The sequence below is a fragment of the Pan troglodytes genome, chromosome 8 (genome assembly GCF_028858775.2).
Source record: "Pan troglodytes isolate AG18354 chromosome 8, NHGRI_mPanTro3-v2.0_pri, whole genome shotgun sequence".
Lineage (NCBI taxonomy): Eukaryota > Metazoa > Chordata > Mammalia > Primates > Hominidae > Pan > Pan troglodytes.
In genome coordinates, this window is record NC_072406.2 from 115,069,404 (window position 1) to 115,084,944 (window position 15,541).

The 15,541-nt window shown below is 41.5% G+C and overlaps 1 protein-coding gene across 2 annotated transcripts in view; it reads left to right on the forward strand.

Moving 5' to 3' along the window:
* The window catches only part of CNNM2 (cyclin and CBS domain divalent metal cation transport mediator 2), a 159,089-nt gene that overhangs the window by 50,303 nt on the left and 93,245 nt on the right, over positions 1-15,541 (forward strand). The gene's annotated exons all lie outside the window — the stretch shown is intronic.

A 15,541-nucleotide genomic window follows, 5' to 3' on the forward strand; every position in this document is an offset into this window, starting at 1 on the left:
TTTCACCATATTGGCCAGGCTTGTCTCGAACTCCTAACCTTGTGATCTGCCTGCCTTGGCCTCCCAAAGTGCTGGGATTACAGATGTGAGCCACCCAACCTGGTCATTTTCCACATCTTTGTCAACACTTGGCATGTGAGTTATAACCATGCTACTGGGAGTGTAGTGCTTTTTTTTTTTTCTTTGAGACAGGGTCTTGCTCTGTTGCTCAGGCTGGTCAGTGGTGCGATTATAGCTCATTGCAACCTTGACCTCTGTGGCTCAAGTGATCCTTCCGCCTCATTGCACTGAGTAGCTGGGACTACATACAGGTGCACGCCACCATGCCAGGCTAATTTTTTTGTAGAGACAGCATCTGACTATGTTGCCTAGTCTGTTCTCAAACTCCTGGGCTCAAGCAATCTTCTTGCCTTGGCTTCCCAAAGTGCTGGGATTACAGGCATGAGCCACTTGTGCCCAGCCAGTGCTGTCTTTTTTTTTTTTTTTTTTTTTTTTTGAGACAGGGTCTCACTCTGTCACCCAGGCTAGAATGCAGTGGAATGATCTTGGCTTACTGCAGTCTCCACCTCCTGGGCTCAAGTAATCCTCCCACTTAAACTTTCCGAGTAGCTGGGATTACAGGTGTGCACCACCATGCCTGGCTAATTTTTTCTATTTTTTGTAGAGACAGGGATTTGCCACGTTGTCCAGGCTGGTTTTGAACTCCTGGGCTCAAATGATATGCCCACCTCAGCCTCCCAAAGTGCTGGGACTACAGGCATGAGCCACTGCACTGCGCCTAGTAGTGCTTTTTTTTGAGGCGGAGTCTCGCCCTGTCGCCCAGGTTGGGGTGTAATGGGGCAATCTCAGCTCACTGAAATCTCCGCCTCCGGGGTTCAAACGATTCTCCTGCCTCAGCCTCCCAAGTAGCTAGGATTACAGGTGCCTGCCACCACGCCTAGCTAATTTTTGTATTTTTAGTAGGGACGGGGTTTCACCATGTTGGCCAGGCTGGTCTCGAACTCCTGACCTTCGTGATTTGCCCGCCTCGGCCTCCCAAAGTGCTGGGATTACAGGCGTGAGCCACCATGCCCAGCCAGTAGTGCTATCTTAGTTGTAGTTTTGCTTTGTATTTCTCCACTGACTGGCAGTCTTTTAATATTGTAAATTATTTCGGCTATTTCAGAAAACACTACTCTATAATAGCGGCAATTGGTGTTGTGGTTCACTGTTTTGTTTGTTTTGTTTTTTTGAGGCGGAGTTTTGCTCTTTGTTGCCCAGGCTGGAGTGCAGTGTTGCGATCTCAGCTCACCGCAACCTCTGCCTCTGGGTTCAAGTGATTCTCCTGCCTCAGCCTCCCGAGTAGCTGGGATTACAGGTGTGCACCACCACGCCTGGCTAATTTTGTATTTTTAGTGGAGACGGGGTTTCTCCATGTTGGTCAGGCTGGTCTCAAGCTCCTGACCTCAGGTGATCCTCCCACCTCGGCCTCCCAAAGTGCTGGGATTACAGGTATGAGCCACCGTGCCTGCCTTATTAACTGTATTTTTTTCTAAAGCTCTTGAAAGAATTTTTGTATGTGAAGAATCCAGACACTATTTTATTAGAGACTCTTTGCTTACTTATTTTTACTCTTTCTTTTTGAGATTTGTAAAATTATCCTCTGATATAAACTACCTGTGGCCTGCCACCTGCTTTTGTATGCCCCAGGAGTAAAGAATTTTATTTTTAAATGGTCGAAAGTAAAAGAATACTATTTTAGCCAGGTGTGGTGGTGCATACTTATGGTCCCAGCTACTTGGGAGGTTGAGGTGGGAGGACTGTTTGAGCCGAGGAGTTTGAGGCTGCAGTAGCCATGATTGTGCCCCTGCACTCCAGTCTGGGCAACAGAATGAAATGCTGTCTTGAAAATAATTGTGATATGTGAAAATTACATGAAATTCAAATTTCAGTGTCATAAATAAATTTTGATTGGAATACAGCCATGCCTATTCATTTATGTGTTACCCATGTCTGCTTTTGTGCTATAAGGGCAAGAGTAGGGTAGTTTCAGTAGAGACTGTACAGCCTGCATAGCCTAAAATACTTACTGCCTGGCTCTTTACAGAAAGTTTGCCCACCCTGGCTCTCACCCATTCCAGATGTTGCCTATTCTCAGAAAAAAATTTGCTATTGACTTGTCCTTTTGGTTCAGTTCCTTTTTTAGAGATAGGGTCTCACAATGTTGCCCAGGCTGAAGTAGAGTGGCTGTTCACAGGCACAGTACCAGTACTGATCAGCATGGGAATTTTGACCTGCTCTGTTTCCTACCTGGGCCAGTTCACCCCCCCTCTTCAGGCATTGGTTCAGTTCTTGTGTTGGTTCTCCAGTTTGTTGTTACTGAGAAACCTGAATTCATTTCTCAAGTGTCACCCTGGAAGGGAAGAGACTTACTGAAAGATTCCTGTTTTGTAATGTGTTCTTTCCTGGCTTGGTGACTCTAGTTAAAGTTAGTCTCTGGGGCTTGGTGTGGTGGCTCATGCCTATAATCCCAACACTTTGGGAGGCCAAGGTAGGATAATCATGTGAGCCCAGGAGTTTGAGACCAGCCTGGACAAGATGGTGAGACCCTGTCTCTACAAAAAAAAAAAAAAAAAAAAAAAAAATCTAAAAATTAGCTGGACCTGGTGGCACTTGCCTCTAGTCCTGGTTACTCAGTAGGCTGAGGTGGGAGGATCTCTTGAGCCCAGGAGTTCAAGGCTGCAGTGAGCTATGATTGTGCCATTTACACAATCCAGCCTGGGTGACAGAGTGAGACCCCATCCTTTTTTTTTTTCTGCAAACACTATGGTGACTTAGAGACCTCGTCCCTAAAAAAAAAAAGAAAAAAAAAAAAAGTCTCTGGGACCTTTTAAGAAAGTCACCCAGTAAACAAAGGGGAAAGTGGTGCTTTTGTAGATGAAGGTATCACGTTAACTATTTGTGTTTGGAAAGTGATGCTGTGTAACATAGATAATTATGTTTGTTGGTTTTTTTAAGTGCCCATTATAAAATTTAAGATAACACAGAGGTATAGGAAGTCACTTACCCCCTCATTCTACTCTTACTTGTCGCCATTATTAGGAATTTATTTCCTTTTATACCTTTTTCTATGCAGATATAAACATAGCCAGTTGGGTTTTGTGGCTATTTTTTTCAGAAATGAAACTGCAGTGTACGTTTTGTTTTAAAATGAAGGTTTTTCAGAACTTGGCCCAGGGTATGGTGGCTATGCATACCTGTAGATCTGCTGTCTTCATTTTAGCAGCTGCATGGCCTTTTTTTGTATGACTCTACCATAATCTACTTAACTGTTGATGAAGTTTAAGGTTTTTGCTTATGTAAGTAATGTCCATGTGTTTCAATTGGCCTTACTAACACTGGTTATATTCATCTGTAACATATTTTTCTTTTTTTGGCCTATTTGGTAAGTGAAAAATAGCTCATTGTCATAACTTGCACTTCTTCAGTGAGACTGAACATTTTCCTTATTTTAGCCACTTGTACTTCTATGAATTATCTATTGCTTATTTTTCTTTGGGTTGTGTCTTTTAATTGGTTGCAGATCTTTATATATTATAAACCCTAACTCTTAATTTGCAAATATTTCTTACAATTGATCGTTTCTTATTTATGGTGGCGTTTTTCCTTACAGAAGTCTTAGTTTTGTATGTTGTCAGATCTGTCAAACATTTATAGCTCTTGGATTTGGAGGTATGCTTGCAATGTGTTTCCATGTTTTAATATTCTAAGTGTAACTATCTTAATTCAGTGATTCCTAGTCATGACTGCATCAGAATAATTTAGGGGAATTTTTTTCAGCATATATGCTGTGATTTCCACTAAGATATTCTTTCTTCGTAGATAAAATGTGGGGTCCAAATCTGTGGAGTTTGGTTTGGTTTGTTTTGGAGAGAGGAAGAAGCTTCCTGGCCAGGCACGGTGGCTCATACCTGTAATCCCAGCACTTTGGGAGGCCGAGGCAGGCGAATCACGAGGTCAGGAGATTGAGACCATCCTGGCTAACATGGTGAAACCCTGTCTCTACTAAAAATACAAAAAAATTAGACGGGCGTGGTGGTGGGCGCCTGTAGTCCCAGCTACTCGGGAGGCTGAGGCAGGAGAAGGCGTGAACCCGGGCGGCGGAGCTTGCAGTGAGCTGAGATCACGCCTCTGCACTCCAGCCTGGGAGACAGAGCGAGACTGTCTCAAAATAAAAAAAGCTCCCTGATTCTGATGTGAAACGCTAGTTAAAAAATCACAGTATGTAAAACAGATTTCATTGCCTCTTTCCAGTTGAGTTGTGTTTTTTTTTTCTTTGAGAGTGTGAAGGGGGTGGTGCTGCTTGCTTCCTTTTACTTAACGTTCATTGAGTTCCTGTGACACACTTGGAGAATTAGTAAGGAGAGAATTCATGCAACTGATAAGGAGAGAAACTGCTGTACATTGTACCCTTTGCTGTGCACTGTAACTGTACAATCAAGTTTCTTTATCTTGACAATTGTGTTAAACCACAAGCTATTGGCTATATTTCATTGGTTGAAAGATGCACTTTTTTTCCCCCACGTTTTAACATCCATGAAACTGGGATGACAGCATGACATAGTTTATTTGGCAGCATTTTAAATTTTGTAGTATAATGGTTCATCTTAGTCAACTTGGAGAAGTTGGATAATTTTTTATCTTTCATTTTTGTATCTAAAGTACATCAGTACAGTTTTTTTTTTTTTTCCATACTGGCCTTCATGTTCCTGAGTGGTCTCTTCTCCTCTAGTGTTTCTTTCCTTCTAATTAAGTTTTATATACTGCTGCCAGATTAATCTTCCCAGACCATGATTCTGATTAAATCACTGCTATATGCAATAGCTTTTTTTTTTTGAGCTAGGGTCTCGCTCTGTTGCCCAGACTGGAATACAGTGGTGCAATTATGGCTCATTGGAGCCTCAGCCTCCCAGGCTCAAGTGATCTCCTACTTCTCAGCCTCCAGAGTAGCTGGAACTACTACAGGCAAATGCCACCACACTCAGCTAATGTGTGCAATGTGAGCCTAAAATACACTAAAACATGCATGCTTGTGCTAATTTTCTGTGTGTGTGTGTGTGTGTGTGTTTTTTTTTGGTAGAGACAAGGTCTTACTATGTTGTGCCCCCAGGCTGGTCTTAAACTCCTGGGCTCAAGAGATCCACCCACCTTGGCTTCCCAGAGTACTGGGATTACAGGCATGAGCCACTGTGCCTGGCCTTATGCAGTGACTTTTAATAAGAAACAACTGTAACAGAAAGTTCAAACATTTTAATATTTCATTTTAGACCCTTTGAATGAAATATTTACCTCTTCAACCTTTTATTCTTCACATACTCCAATTTTGCATTGATAAGCTAATAGCATCTTTTCATATATTCCCCCCCCCCTCTTTTTTTAAACAACATCATCATGTATTTACTTATTGAATCCTTGCGGGATTGCTCCCTACCCTCTCCCCAGACCTCTGGCTGTTTGAAACCCACCTATCCTTTCTGCTCAGCTTCTGTCATTCATCCATCTCCATGCAATTGCTGCTGATATAACAGGGGTGAAAGATAACTATTGACAAAGAACAGGGAAGTTTTTTTGGAACTCTGGGGTTTTAAGAAAGGCATTGAAGTCCTTGGGAACTAGGTAATACAGTTTCCTCTCCTTTTCCTATTTTTGATTTTGGCTTTGGCTTTGTATTTGAAATACTCTTTTTCACTTGAGATGGAGGTGTGGGAGGGGATGTGTGGGGTGTAGTATGTGTGGCCCCACAGGTAGATCACCTGATCAGTCTTTTACCCTAAACATAAGAGAGGGAAAAGCACAAAAAACAACAGCTCTAAGATGGGGCATGTACATGTCCAAATTTAAACTCAGTCATATTTTTGTCAAACTAAGATGATGAACTAGTTATAAGATGAAGTTTGACTGGACGAATGTAGATCCTATTTTGACCATAAAGCTAGTTGCATAAGTAAGCACAGGATGATGTTGAGGGGTTTGTGGCTTAGGAGTAGCACTTAAGGACATCTGCGGAGGGCCAAATGTGAGTCCATAGTGAGATGTGGCAACAACAAAAATAAAATCTCAGATGCATTATTGAAAGAAAAAAAGAATATCTAGAATTGGGGGAGATGATAATCCTATTTATTTTTTTTTTGAGACAGGGTCTTGCCCTGTAGCCCAGGCTGGAGTGCAGTGGTATGATCACAGCTCACTTCAGCCCTGCCAGTAGCTGGGACTATGGGCACACACTACTGTGCCTGGCTAACTTTTAAAATTTTTTTCATACAGGCAGGGTCTCACCATCGAGCCCAGGCTGGTCTTGAACTCCTGGGCTCAAGCAGTCCTCCCGCCTTGGCCTCCCAAAATGCTGGGATTATAGGTATGAGCCAGCATGCCCATGAATCCTATTTTATTCTGTACTGGGGTGGACACAACTATCAAGTCTTGGTCAATTCTGGGGCACACATTTTGAAATTAGAAGCCACATACAGAAGAACAGTTGAAGAAAGATCTGCTTTGGAGACATGAGAACTTGGGGCATGGGAAGCCCACAATTAGCCATCAGGATATGTAAAGGAAGAGGATTTGTACCTTGTGGTTCTAGGGAATAGAACTAAGGCCAGTGGATGGAAGCCACAGATAGAAAGACATGGCTCAATTTAAAGACTAATTTGCAGTGAGAGCTGTTTAATGATGGAGTAGAAGATGGTAAACTTCCTGTTGGTAGAAGGTTGAACAATCATTTGGCAGCTGTGTTTTAGAGGATATAAAAATGTTGAATCACTAACAAGTGTTCACTTTTCCTCATTATAAATGGAAAAGGCAAGAAACACTCAAAATTTAAATTGGCACTCATAATATACTATCATGACATAACATGTTATCAAATTTATTATTTTGCAACTGACAGTAATCACTTAGCCAGCAGATGTACTTCAGCCTTAGCATTGAATTAAGCAGAGTGGTGACAGTGAACTGGATGGTGAATTTGCTCTAGCAAGTTTACCTGAGTGGATTCTGTGGGATGGAATTAGAAAAAAAAAAAAAACAAAACAAACCTCCACAGAGTTAAACAGCCTTTTCTCATCAGTGATACAGTGGTAAGAACCTGCAAATACATGTACACTGAGAGGGCAGGAGGAACTTTATGCCAAGGTCTTCATAAGCCCGAATTAACAAATTGCCAAGTATGTCAAAACTTGTGTCTGTGTTGGCAGGACCTGTGAAGCACTCCTCTGGAACATAGTCTGCAAACCACAACACTAAGTGATTGATCTCTAAGGCCTCCTTCCAATTGTAAAATTCTTTGGTAAATGACCTTGTAATATATGCTTGGCAGTAGTTTAGGGTTATGGAGTAACAGAAGCATAGCCAATTAAAACTATGAGAAAACTTAGGTGTATTATAATTGGCCCCTCTGGAATTTGGCCCCAGCTTTGAGGATCATAATTACAACGAAGTCAGCAGTTTGAAATAAGTTTTCACCATAGGGGAGAAGAGACTCAGTGGCAGTACGGCTTGCTTTCAGTCTTAAGTGAAATTCTACTTCCTTGTCTTAAAAGAACCTCACTGGTTCTTTCAATTGAGAAACCTTGATGGTTTGAAAGAGATACTTGGAAGAGAGTGATTAATGAAAATAATATTGGTGTGTATAAAGTCATTGAGCAGCTGAGGGGCTTAGAAGCTGAGAAGATCTGAAAGCAATGTGAGCCTAAAATACACTAAAACATGCATGCTTGTGCTAATTTTCTGTCAAATTTACAAAATCTTTGGAGGGAGAGTGGAATTTAGAAGAGAAAGCAAAGTGAATAACATTTTATGATTAATGAAAGAAGAATTTAGTAGAGTAGTGCAGAATTGAAGCCCTAGGCAGATTCTGAATTATCCTTTGTTTCAGGGTTCTCTGAACCCTCAAGGCTGGGTTAGGTGCCCACCTTGGTACTGTGTAACATTATGTCTGTTACAGTATCAGTTCCAATTCTTGCCTTTTTTTTTTTTTTGAGATGGAATCTTGCTCCGTCACCCAGGCTGGAGTGCAGGGGTGTGATTGCAGCTTAGATTGCAGCTTACTGCAACCTCTGCCTCCTGGGTTCAGGCAGTTCCCTTGCCTCACCCTCATGAGTAGCTGGAATTACAGGTGTGCGCCACACGCCCAGGTAATTTTTTTTTTTTTTTTTTTTTTGTATTTTTAGTAGAGACAGGGTTTTACCATGTTGACCAGGCTGGTCTTGAACTCCTGACCTGAAGTGATTTGTCCACCTTGGCCTCCCAAAGTGCTGGGATTACAGGCGTGAGCCACTGCGCCTGCCCTGTCCACTACTTTCTAATTGGTTGTTTTCAAACTCTCTAAGCTTCAGGAAGACAAGGACCATGTTTGGACTCTCAGGGTTGGATGTACGTTAAGGGTTTAATAAATGTTTGTTGAATGAATAAACAGGAACCCCTTTACCTTTCTTTCATTTATGCTACTTCCTTGTTTTGGCACTTCTGAGATATTGCTGTTAACATCATGCAGCTTGACTATTAACACTTTACCTTTATGTGCTGATAATTGGTCAAGTTGGGTATTGGGTACAGGGAGGCTCACAGTATTATTCTTCCCATAATAAAAAGGGTTTTAGAAAAGACATTAACATCTGTAAAACTGATTGTCCTAAAGAGCTATTCCCATCTGACTGCAGAGTGGAAAGCATCTGATGGCCCAATTGTGACAAGCTCTTATTATTTACTCTCATGGATGTTTGTACAGGTTGCGTATTCCTTGTATGTATGTTTGGGAACAAGCATTTTGGATTTTTTTTTAAAGGTTTTGGTATATTTGCATTATGTTTACTGGCTGAGCGTCTGAAATCCAAAAATCCAAAATCTGAAATGCTCCAGTGAACATTTCTTTTGAGCATCATGTCAGTGCTCAAAAAGTTTTGGATTTTGGAGTATTTCAGATTTTGGATTTGGGATACTCAACCTGTATTTCAACTGGGAATAGTTTGTTTCTCAAATTGTAGTTCCCTTATGATTTGAGGACATACTCTAAGGATCCTTGAGTTTCCTTGTGAAAAAATTTTTTAAAATTGTGTTATTGGCTGGGCGCAGTGGCTCATGCCTATAATCCCAGCACTTTGGGAGGCCAAGGTGGGTGGATCACCTGAGGTCAGGAGTTCAAGACCAGCCTGACCAACATAATGAAATCCTGTCTCTACTAAAAATGCAAAAATTAGACGAGTGTGGTGGCACAAACCTGTAGTCCCAGCTACTGGGGTGGCTGAGGCAGGAGAATCACTTGAACTCTGGAGGCGGAGGTTGCAGTAAGCCAAGAGCGAGACTCTGTCTACTTTTTTTTGTTTTTAAAAGAGGAAGTGAGGAAAGTAGGTGAACAGGAGGAATGATGAATGATGCTGTTAGACAGAATCTCCAGACCATTCCTTGGTCTTTGAGTTCCTCCTGGGACCTATTTTGTTGTTGTTGTTGTTGTTGTCGTCGAGACAGAGTCTTGCTCTGTTGCCCAGGCTGGAGTGCAATGGTGCGATCTCTGCTCACCACAACCTCCACCTCCTGGGTTCAAGCGATTCTCCTGCCTCAGCTTCCCAAGCAGCTGGGATTACAGGCACGCACCACCGCGCCTGGCTAACTTTTTGTATTTTTAGTAGAGACAGCGTTTCACCATGTTGGCCAGGCTGGTCTCAAACTCCTGACCTCGTGATCCACCCGCCTCGGCCTCCCAAAGTGCTGGGATGACGGACGTAAGCCACCATGCCTGGACTTTTTTTTTTTTTTTTTTTTAAGCTCCACTTAGAGCCATCTCAAACATACGATTTTCAAAACTGGACTCGATTTTTTTTTCCTCTTCTCCCCACCCTCTGCAAATCTATACTTGCTGCCATCATCCTTATTTTAATTAATGGCCGTCCTGTCTTTCCAGTTGTCAGGGTAAAATCTGAATGTTATCCTTTATGACTTCGATTCTCTTAACCTTAGGTGTAATCTGTTAGGAAATCTTACTGACTCTAGCTTCAGAATATTTCCAGAATGTGGCCACTCCATACCATCTCTACCTCTACCGCCCAAGCCCCTGTCATTTTATAGCATATTATGGCTGTACCATTAGCCTCCTTGCTGGTCTCCTTGCTGTTTTATCTTTGCCTCCTTATAATTATTTTCCACACAGCAGTCAGTGATCTTTCAAACAAAAAACTTTACTGATGTTTATAAGCACACACAAAAATGCACATGTTATGAGTTTGCAGTGAATTTTCGCAAACTGGTCATACCTGTGTGTGACCAGCGCCCAGAGCAAGAAACGGAATGTGACCAGCAACTCATGCTGCCTTCCAGTCCCTGTCCCAAGGGTAATCACCACCTTGACTTGTAGAACATAGGTCAGTTTTGTTGTTTTTGTACTTTATCTATAATAAATGGAATCGTACAATATGTACTGTATTGAGTCTGGCTTCTTTTATGCAGCCTTATGTGTGTGTGAATCATCCATGATGTTTCATGAAATTGTAAATGGTTTCTTCTCATTGCTGTGTGCTATCACATTGTGTTAATATACCGCGATTTATTTATCCATTCTTCCATTCTGCTAATGGGCATTCAGATAGTTCCCGGCTTTAGGCTATTTTGAATCATGCTGCTTGGACATTCTAGTACGAGTCTTTTGGCAAATATATGTATGTGTTTATGTTGGGTATATACCTAGGAGTAGGATCTGTGGTTCATGAGGTATGTGTGGGTTCGGGCTTTGTATTACCAAATAATTTTCCAAAATGGTTGTACCCCAGCGAGTGATCTTTTAAAATATTTGTTAAGTCCTATTATTTGTTGAAAGCTTGTCAGTGGTTTATCAACTCACTCAATAATAGCTGAAATTCTTACAAGGGCATATCACTTGTCTTCCTACTTCTCTTTGAACATGCTAAGCACACGTATCTTCAGGCCTTTGTGCTAGCTGCCCCCACTACCTCATTTGTTATACCACCTAGCTATGTTACCTGCTTAAATTCAGATGTCTGCTCACAGGTCACTAACATATGTAAAATAGCCTATTCTTTTCATCTCTGTCCCTTTATTTTGCATTATTTTTCCTCTTACTACTTACTACTGAGCATGTCTATGTTTAATATGTGTAACATTTGTCTCCCCGCCACCCACCAGGGACTTTGTTTTTTTGTTAATTGTTGTATCCATTATCATCTAGAACAGTAGACATTAATAGTTGCCCAATAAATAGTTGAGTGAGTAAATGAATACATAAAACAAATAGCTGTAATAGACATAATGGATGAAAATAGAAATTTGGGGAGAAGACAAATGAGGTTAAAAATTGATAAAAATTACTTAATTTTATTTTTATTAAAACATAGCTGAAAAAGACACACAGGGCTTAAAATAGCAACTCCTTATCTCATTCTAATTCCTACTCTCCAAAGTTAACTACTTTGTTCTCTTCCATCTCTTTCTTTTCTTTTTATTTTTTTTTTTGAGACGTATTCTTGCTGGATCACCCAGCCTGGAGTGCAGCGGGGTGATCTCGGCTCACTGCAATCTCTGCCTCCCGGGTTCAAGCCATTCTCCTGCCTCAACCTCCCGAGTAGCTGGGATTACAGGCACGTGCCACCAAGCCCAGCTAAGTTTTGTATTTTTTAGTAGAGACAAGTGTTTCGCCATGTTGGCAGGCTGGTCTCAGACGCCATGTTGGCCAGGCTGGTCTCAGAACTCCTGACCTCAAGTGATCTGCCCACGTCGGCCTCCCAGAGTGCTGGGATTACAGGCGTGAGCCACCGCGCCTGGCCTAAACTTGATATTTCTAAACTTTTAGTTAAATTGCTATCTATTTTATTTCAGTTTTAGTGGGTTTTTTTTTTTTTTTCATAGCTCACTGCAGCCTCAACTTCCTGGCTTAGGTGATCCTCCCACCTTAGCCTCCTGAGTAGCTGGACTACAGGCGCATACCACTACACCTGGCTAATTTTTGTATCTTTTGTAGAGAGAGGGTCTCGCCATGTTACCCAAGCTGGTCTCGAACTCCTGGGCTCAAGTGATCTGCCCGCCTTGGGCTCCAGAGTGGTGGGATTATAGGTGTGAGCTGCCATGCCCAACCCAGTTTTAGATCTTCTTTGTTGGCTCTTACGCTGAAAGATAAGGACTTTCCTTTTCTGTATTTCCCCTCTCCCCACACCACACATTCATACTTTTCTTCCTCTATCCTGTTGCTATAATTATCAGATTTAAGATGTGCTTTAGATGTCACTTCCTTAGAGAAATGTTCCCTAACTTTTCATCTTAAACCAATGTGTTCAGTGTTTACGTTATTATGACTACATAAAGATTGTTCATATGATACAATCAACATATTGCGATCACATGCTTTTTTTTCTTCCCTGGAATCCTTCATAAATCTCTTTTTCTTTGCTTACTTTTCTTCACATCACCAGCTTATCCACATACACTTTGCTGGAATTCTAAAGTAAATACATCAGGTTATGCATCAGTTCTTTAGCTTGTTTCGGAAGCACATCTCCTAGAACTGCCAACCTGTGCTGGCTCTGTACTGCTGTTGCCCTGAATCTTACCTTCACAAATTAAGAATTCCCTTCATCACCAGGTGTGGTGGCTCGCACCTGTAATCCCAGCACTTTGGGAGGCTGAAACAGGTGATCGCTTGAGTCCAGGACTTCAGACCAGCCTGGGCAACATGGCATAACCCTATCTGTACAAAAAAAAATTTAAAAATTAGCCAGGTGTGATGGCGTGTGCCTGTGGTTCCAGCTACTTGAGAGGCTGAGATGGGAGGATCACCTGAGTCCGGGAGGTTGAGGCTGCAGTGAGCTGTGATCATGCCAGTGTACTTCAGCTTGGGTGACAGAGCGAGACCAGTCTCAAAAAAAACTCCCAAAACAAATAATTCCCTTCCTCTTTTTTCCTATATTAAATTTTTTACCTCTGGATCCCCACATCAGGATCTTTGTTGGTTTACTCACTTATCTTGGGAGAACATATCCTCCAGTAGTTCCTAGAGAAAAGTGATCCTCCCACCTCAGCCTCCCGAGTAGCTGGGACCCACAGGTGCATGCCACCACACCCGGCTAACTTCTGTATTTTTTTTTTTTTAAGTCAAGGTTCGCCATGTTGCCCAGGCTGGTTTTGAACTCCTGAGCTCAAGCGATTTGCCTGCCTTGGCCTCCCAACGTGCTGGGATTATAGGGATACACCACCACGCCTGACCAGGGAGGGTAATTTTTTTTTTTTGATCTTGTGTATCAGTTATCTATTGCCATAATACTATATCTCAGATCACTGAGAGACCTCAGTTGCACATAATAGTAAGTGTTTATTGGCCATATGTCTAGGATAGTTGACTGGGAGGCTCTGCTGATCTCGAGGGTTGGCCAGCTATTAGCTGATCTAGGATGGCCTTGGTTGGAATGACTAGGGTGACTGCCTCTTCTTCATTTGTTTCATCTTTCTTGGAGGACCAGTGGTCTAGCCAAGGTGTGCTTTTCTCATGGTAACAGTGGAGGGCAAATGGAATGCATAAGTGCTTTTCTTACATTTGAAGTATATCCACTACATATTCAGAAATATCCTATTTTGGAACTATAGTCATTTGGTGACCAGAAAAATTATCCATGCAAATGTGCAAAGAAAAAATTTAAGACATTTAGTATCCTTCAGACGACTGTTTAGATGTCACTTTCTCAAGGAGGTGTTCTTTGCCTTTTTATATTAGGTAAGATTCTCCTTTAAATCTCACTATTAGCACTCGGTTATTGTTATTTCATAATTATCACACTGGCTATATTATTTGATTCATATTGGTCTGTCTCTCTAGACCTTAAGCTCCACTGAAGACAGCAACCCAGTCCAGCATAGGGTTAGCCTGGGGCCTGCAGTAGTGAGTACGTAATAAATATTTGTCAGATAAATGAATGAAATGATTAGATCTCAGGAATAGAAGGTATTTTTAGGGTTCTTTTTATTGGCTCTTTTTGTATGTGAAGTGTGTTCCTTCTTCAAGGATTTGGCAGAGAAGAGGAAAAACATAGACCATTACTAATTTGCAGGAGAGAGAAGCTGGCCCAGCTTTGGGCTGTTTGCTCGGCCTAGCTGCATTCCCCTGTGTAATCAAGACTGTAAAGCTTTGATGGGTAGTTAGTTCTTTGTGGCTTTAGGGCTTTCCGATATAAGTAATTGTTTTCATGAGTGTATTAATTTGACTCTGGAACTTGTAAGCAACTGGAAACAAGACTGTTCCTACTTGTTTATGTGAATGTTTGTTGTTCTGAATTGGATGACGATACTCATTGTTATTTCAGAGGAGTGGTTGAAGAATACATTTTAAACTAATCAGTGATGGAGTTGCAATACAGTTTTGTCATTGGTGCTGCATTCAATAAACATATTACAGTCTAAATCTTGGAATGTATGGAAAATTAACATTAATTAAACTAAGTTACAGAGAGCTGACAAGTGAACAGAACTGAATATTAAAAAGTATTCCTTAAACATGAATTTACTTCATCCACTCTATGGTGTTTAGTTCTACTTAATAATTCCAGCCTTTTCATAATTTGAAAGGAGACCCATATTTTGTGGCTTATTGTTTGTTCAACTTTGATATTGATTTTAATTGTTAGGACAGGAAATTGTGATAGAACTAGAAATTTCCTCCCAGGATTGAAAAAAGACCTTGCTCAGGTGTGATCTAAATATTATATTTCTTATTAATGACAAGTTTTTTTTGTGTTTTGCTTTTTTGATAATTAAGGAGTAAAATATATGCTATATATTATATAACTATGGAATTTTAGGTCTTAAATGGACAATATCAAATCAGCCTAGCTGTCTTTAAAATATTTATATATTTTATATATATATTTACATATATAAATTTTTTAGGTCGGGCGTGGTGGCTCACACCTGTAATCCCAGCACTTTGGGAGGCCAAGTCGGGCAGATCACAAGGTCAGGAGATTGAGATCATCCTGGCCAACATGGTGAAACCCTGTCTCTACTAAAAATACAAAAATTACTGCAGCCTTGACCTCCCAGGCTCAAGTGATCCTCTCACCTCAGCCTCCCAAGTAGCTGGGATCGTAGGTGCACACCACGATGCTCGGCTAATTTTTTAAATTTTTGTGTAGAGACAGGGTCTTTCTATGTTGCCCAGGCTGGTCTTGAACTCTTGGGCTCAAGTGCTCCTCCTTCCTTGTCTTCCCAAAGTGCTGGGATTACAGGCATGAGCCACCTGGCCTAGTTTGTTTCATTTTACATAGCACTTAAATTGTAAATTTTTTTTTTTTGACAGAGTCTTGCTCTGTTGCCCAGGCTGGAATACAGTGGCGGGATCTTGGCTTACTGCAACCTCCACCTCCCAGGTTTGAGCAATCCTCCTGCCTCAGCCTCCTGAGTAGCTGGGATTAAAGTGCCCGCCACCACGCCTGGCTAATTCTCGTATTTTTAGTAGAGACGGGGTTTGATCGGGCTGGTCTCAAACTCCTGACCTCAGGTGATCCACCCGCCTTGG